This window comes from Pipistrellus hanaki (assembly GCF_964339955.1).
Source record: "Pipistrellus hanaki genome assembly, chromosome: 9".
Lineage (NCBI taxonomy): Eukaryota > Metazoa > Chordata > Mammalia > Chiroptera > Vespertilionidae > Pipistrellus > Pipistrellus hanaki.
In genome coordinates this window covers 14,161,467-14,168,529 of record NC_140511.1, presented here as the reverse complement: position 1 = coordinate 14,168,529, position 7,063 = coordinate 14,161,467, and positions in this window count along the sequence as shown.

Here is a 7,063-nt window from a genome sequence, read left to right as displayed (position 1 = left end):
CCATTTGTTATTTTTCCAATTTGATGTTTCCTCCTGCAGAGATACTTCCCTGACCTCCAGGTCTGAGTTTGCACTCTCCCACGTGCCCCTCACAGCTGTAATTACACTGGGCAATAATCATTTTGAAAGTTGTCTATGTGCCCCCAGCCCATGAGCTCCATCTTTTCATATATGTATCCCAATGTCCAACCAGAGCATAGAATCGGTGCTCAGTAAGGATTTGCTGAAAAATGGCGACTCTGGCAAGAACAGTTTCAGGGAGCAGTAGGAACAGAGCCAGACTACAGGAAAATGAAGCAAGAATGGGAGGTGAGTCCTGGAGACAATGAAAAGAGTTACTTCTTCAAGAATCTTACTTAAGAAGGAAATGGTGGAGAAGGGCAATAGCTTGAAGAGGATTCCGGTGGGATTGGGGGTAATATTGTAAGATGGAAGAGACTTAACTATATTTAAATATTGATGGGAAATATCTGGAAGAAAGGATATTAAGATAAAGGAGATTGCATTAGTCAAATGTGGCTGTTGCATAAGAAACAACCTCCAGTTTCAGTGGCTTCCAATGAGAACAAACAGTTATTTGATTTGCTCATGTGTCTGCAGGTTGGCTCGGCAACATGTTGCATGTCTGCATATTGGGTCTGCTCCTTGGGCCAGTGGGCTAGCCAACGCATGCTCCTCTCAAGGTGTTGGCCCAGGCTGAAGAGGGAGGATCAGAAACATTCAGGTCTCTTAAGGCCTTGGATCAGAATAGGCACGTTGTCACTTGTGTTCACATTCCATTATCCAAAATAAGTCACATGGTAATCTCAATCTCAACATCGATATGTCAGGGAAAAGCACTCTGTCCACATGCCAGAAGCCAGTTCTAGGATGCCATAATTGCAAGAGTTTCATTGAAAGGTTGATGGGACTTGGGGACTTAACAAGGGCTGAGTCACATATGTTATCACCTGTTGGGAATGGCTAAAGGCATTTTCCCAAACCTGAAAAGGATGCATAAAATGATTGCTTGCTGCCAGACAGCTTAGGGCATCTTAATCTACATGCTATTGCCTCCTACTGGCCAAATACCTGAACAGGTGAAGGCAATTCCCCAATCTGAATGAATTCTGTACCTAACCCTACCTTTTGATGTGTATATCTCCACCTTGCCTTAGGACAAACTGTGTTAATAAAAAGCAAGGGGTTCTGAGACAAGGAGAACTTAGTTCCTTTAGCTATGTCTTCTCTGACTCCCCATAATACCTTTCAAAGTTATGTTTTGTCTCTGGACTCTTATTTAATCTATGTATGGCCCCCTCTTCAGATTCCAGAATCCTTCTAGATGCCAGATCAAGATAAAGACTACCAGCATTAAATGACTCCTCAATGTCTGGCACATGCAGATGATAAAATCACCCAGTGTGGAGCAGTATGGTGAAGATGGATGTCACAGGGAACCTGGAGAAGGCAGGGTTAAGGAAAGGCTGAGATACAAACCTCAGGGAGGCAGGGCTTTGGGTGGTATTAGAGGCACCTTTTTTGAAAGCAGTATCAGGGAGCATGGAGTAATCCATCTCTAACTTCTTCTAATATATTTTATTAAGTTTTACAGAGAGGAAGGGAGAGGGATAGAGAGTTAGAAACCTCAACAAGAGAGAAACATCTTTCAGCTGCCTCCGGCACACTCCCTGTTGGGTATGTGCCTGCAACCAAGTTACATGCCCTTGACTGGAATCGAACCTGGGACTCTTGAGTCCACAGGCTGACACTGTATCCACTGAACTAAACCCATTAGAGCACCATCTCCAACTTCTGACAGACATTTCTGGGTTATGGAAGAAGGAGCAATTCCTAATAGAGAAGATTGCAGGGAACCAACATTTTTGGGAAAGTGTCAAGTTCCAGTTAGCATGAGAGAGAACTATGTCATTGAAGAATCTGAGGAAACAGGAAGTTTGTTTACTGAAGAGTTGGTTCTGCAGAGGGGCAAGCCTACAGCAGTAGAAGAGCAGACACATGCCCAGGGGAAAGACAGCATGGGTGTGAGGCATGCCTGGGCCTCTCGGGGAAAGAAGGTGCCAGGTGTTTCTGGAAAGAGGGAATCCAAAGCCAGGAGATGTAGTTGCTAAGACTCCTACCACGTGGGGAAAACAGTAGGTATCCTTGGAGGATGAGGCAGTCATAACTCACTAGAAAAGCACAAGGCCATAAGAAATACTTAATAAAAAGAATTATATCAGAAGAAAGTACTGGGTCCATGAGCCACCTTCTCCTCCATTGGAAAGAGCTACAGCTCTTATTTTTTGGTCCTGGTTAGGGAAAGGGTCAGTAGCCTTCTAAGCCACAATAATCTGACCCATACTGCTTTCAATCTTGGGAATTACCTGCCCAGAATTTCAAAACCTTTGGTTATGAGTTTTGATTTCTCATTAATTTTTATGGAGTTTACCTTGAGAATTAAATTACATTATTTACCAGGTCATCCTCTCAATTAAGATGACAATTAGCTTCCATGTTCTATGAGGTGTTTAAACACTAGCATCTCCATGAAAAAGCTTAATGAAACAATTAGGACATATAATCACACTAACAAGGTGGAGCCCATAGGGAGGATTTGAAACACCCAACAGTAGACTGCAGAGTAATGGGACTTCATGGTAAACACAGAACCAGTACTAACTGTCATATATCCGGTGGCACTTGAAGAGCTGGGACAACTGTGCACTTCTTGCCTTGGCAGGTCAAAGAAACAGGAAATTCATGTGCAGAACAATGTGGGCAATAGGCCTCAATATAATGATGGCCAACAACAACATTTACTACTGCTATTTGTCAGATGCTTATTGTGTATAAAGCATTATACCAGAAACTCTACAAACATTATGCTAATTCATACGTACTAAAATCTCATGAAGTTAAGTATTATACTGACAAAGAAATTGAAGCTCAAATAAGTGCAGTAACTGGCCTAAGATCATATGGCTAGTAAGTACAATAGCAGAGTTGTTACTTGAATCCTGTCTGAGAAGAGGCATGTTTCTCCATATGGTGGGAGACTGATGGAAAGCAGGGAAGTTCTGGCCATAATGGTGCCTTCTGCTAAGATCATGTGGCTGCCACAAGAATGGCTTGGACCAAGAACAGCAAATATATGGCATATGTACTGCCTGTTGCTCCCATGGCAGACATATCTAATTTATCATGATACTCTCACCCACAGAGCATAGATGCAGCCTCATAATCCTCCTCACCACAGCAATGCAGGCTACCCCTAAGTCAGTCTTTGCCATCCTGGTGTAGATGCTGCAGGAACATGTGATTGACAAAGAACTGGGTTTAGAGTTTGAGGTACCTAGCCCTGCACAGCGTTCCTCCCTCTTCAAGTGGTTCCTGAGCTCACTTCACCATCTGTGAGATTTGAAGGCTGGTGAAGGATTAAATAAATGTCAAAGTGTGAACCACAGTGCCTCCAGCACAGTTAGTCCCAGGGAAGCATTTGTGTCCTTCTTTCACAAATAGTGATCAACACGTTTAGTCTTGGGTCAGGGCAAGAATAGGTTTCTCAACATCTTAAAAACTGACCTGGTAGAAAAAGACAATGACAATGAGCCTGTATAAAGAGGTCCAGGGGCCAGGACTTGCAGTGATGAGATTGGCTAATGTGTCAAAAAGTTATCCAGCCAGATTCTAAGGGAGACAACATAAAGAGAGGCAAGGAAGCCTATTGTGGCAGCAACCAAGAATCCCTTGATCAGGCTCAACCTGGATACAAATTCAAACCTATATCTGCCAAGGTGAGCCAGCCAAGGTGACCTGAGGTGAGGCTTTGGTAGCCCTACGATGAAGAATGTGTGTTAGACAAACAGAATGTGTCTTACTTGACCTTTTCATTATTTTCCATGTAGGTTGAGTTGGGTTTTCTTTTAGTTTTCTAAAGTTGAAAAATGCCAACTTATTCTGTTTTAATTTGAAGGGAGGAGGTTACTGTCCATACCAAAAAGGAAGGTGGGGTTCAGAGTAACCTAGATGCCAATGATCATCTTTGGGGAGAATGGAGAAGAACTATGGAGCTGGAGAAGCAGAGAAAGGACAATTTAGGAGTGTGGATGGAAGAAGACCAGGAAGTAGCCAGCAGGAACTGCAAAGTCTTCTCCTGCCTTTGATTTCAGTCTCCTAACAGATTTTAGTAGATCGCTGCATGTCCTTCTAGAGTCCTAGTGTTCTGTTATCTCATTTACCCTTTCCAGGTCTTGACCTTGCATTGATGGATGCAGGGGGGGGGGGTCTAGAAAGAGCCCCAAGTCATAGAGGTTATCAAGTCAGTGATCCCAGCGTAGAGCACCAGATCTGGGCAGCAAGATAGGACCTGGATCTTGGAAAGAAGGAAGTAAAGCCTTGTTCAGAATCAGGACTCAGTTCAGAGTGGGTGTATTAGGCTCTACTGATGGAAAGGACTGGTGGCTTTCTTGGGTCACCTCAAGTCAGTATATGCTTATGTTTTGTGTGAGGAAAGAAGAATTATAAAGAGGAACATGGAAACAAGGCAGTTAGAAATCTCAACCACATTGTCAGGTGTCACGAGTACCAAGAAAGAAGAACCTTGAAGAAGAACAGGAACTGAAGTTTAACTAGATTTTACAGAGATCAAAACCGGAAGACTGAGCTAATCCTATGTGGCTCTAGTGATCAGGATAGATTGTCACCCACAGCAGTTTCATTGCCACTGAAGTGTTTTCTACTCCACATGTCTGCTTCTTTGTGTTTATCTACTTCTCAGTCAGTAAACCAACACCCCTCACTCTACTCATATCTTTTGCTTACTTATAATTTAGTTATACATAAATATCACTTACTTATGGTTGGTCATGGTCTCTGCTTGCATCAGTGTCTGATCCTAAACACCAATGAAAATATTCTCTCTAGAGAATCTCATAATTCAGATTCCCAATAGAGAAAATCTAATTGGTCCAGATCATCATTATTGTCTCAGTTGAGAAAGAACTTTTGAAATCAGATGACCTCATAGATTGGTTGTTGTGAGTTACCCAACTATGAAAGCAGCCCATGACTGTGAAACTGTGCATTTGGACTGTGTCCTCTCTCTGTCCAGATTGGAAGTTCCCAAAGGGCAAGGCCTGGAAACTAAGACTCTGTTGCTCCCTCCTGTGTCAGTCATAGGTGATCCTGAGGACTGTGTGGGAGATGAATCTACCAGCCTCAGAGGTCAAGCTCATTACTAACAGGAGTCAATCCCAGTTATGTAGCACTTCCCATGGCCAGGCAATCCATAGAGAGAATCACATTTAATCCTCACAACTTTTAAAAATAAATTGTTATGTCAATTTTACAGATATGGAAACTAAGAGTTAAGCAACTTGTTCAAGGTCACAAAGTCAGGCAATAACATACAACTTTTGGAGCTCTTCATGAGTTTGGCCTTCCCAGCACAGATCCCTGTAGCAACTATGTGATCAAACTGGGAAAAGGGGAGTCAAATAGGAAAGCCAGTTTCCGGACTCTGTGGGAAGGTCAGGAACATAGAGAAGGAAGTTCCTGATCCTGGACTTGTGTGCTTTTCTCCTCTAGCCCCAAGCTGGCCACAAACTCAGTTGGGGATGGATGACTGGTGGGTGGCTCCTTTCTGTACTATATATTTGTTAAAGAGAAGGGTCTATGCTCAAAACAAGAGTATGTCAAAGTATAAAGAGGGACCAGTTATGCTTTGGTCTCATCACTACTATTCTTCTTCTTCTTCTTCTTCTTCTTCTTCTTCTTCTTCTTCTTCTTCTTCTCTCTCTCTCTCTCTCTCTCTCTCTCTCTCTCTCTCTCTCTCTCCCTCTCTCTCTCTCTCCCTCCCTCCCTCCCTCCCTCCCTCCCTCCCTCCCTCCCTCTCTTCCTCTCTCCCTCCTGCTTCTGTTTCTTCCTATAGCCTGGTGCCTCAGTGTCAAGATATCTAACAACACCCAACTATTCTCTCAAAAGCCCTGAGACAGTTTGTCCCACCCACCCAGATACCCCTTTGTCCAGATTCTGGACACCAGGACCTCTCCCCTACCTCTAATTTTCCTTGTCTCTTTCCCATCAAAGCATCTACACGACCAGAGCCTCTCAGCTAGGAAACTGGAAAGCAATTGAAATAAACCAACTAACTCTAAGTTGGGAGTAAACCAAATGGATTACTAATTGGGGAGATGTAGAAAACATTTGTTGCAAGTCTACCTTGTGATAAGTTTTGCGCAGGGGACTGGGCAGGGGGACTGTGAGTCAGGGGATATCCCTTTTTACTCAAAAAGTAAGAGAAGAATGCAAATAATGCAGCCATAAATTCCACAAAGAGGAGCATGACTTTATTAAGACTGGGGAAGGGTCTTATATCTGGGTTGGGTGTGGGAAATCAAGCAAGGCCTATGGAGCACAATATTTGAGCTGGGCATGGAAAGGTCAGCCAGATTCCGACATATAGAGATATGGAGCATGGTCAGGCATTTCAAACAAAGGGTGCAGGTGGGACACAGCCATGAAGGTGGGCCTGGAACCTGTATCCACAGCACAATGGGCATAACGTGTGAGGAAGATGATTCTCTTTGAAATTAGGGAGGAAAGGGGAATTCTTTAAATCCCAGCCTTTGGTTTGTTCCTATGGGGGAAGGAACCAAGATCTTCTACAATTTTTTCCCCTCCCCCTTCCCATGCTTCCCTACCCAGTCCAGTCCCTCCCTCCCTGGAAAATGGGGCTGTGTGCTGTTTTGTCTTCCTCCAGCCTCATCTAAGGGCTTACCTGCATTGGAGGCAGCTCCCACCTGACTCTCCAAGGCTTTGGGCGGACTTACCTGTCATCAGGCCTATTGGAACCCAGACGACAAACCTGGAGGCCCTCTATGGGGCCTCAGAATAGCATCCCAATCTTTTTCAATGTTCCTTTCCCTCTTCTCAAGTTGACCCAAAATTCTTGGTTTCTATAACTGTAATAATAGTCCTCCCTCTGGATAACTTATCCACTATTGATGCCTAATTACCATGTGGCACAATAATGACATGAACAGCACCAAATGTGTCACATTAACTTTGCTCACAGTTTTGT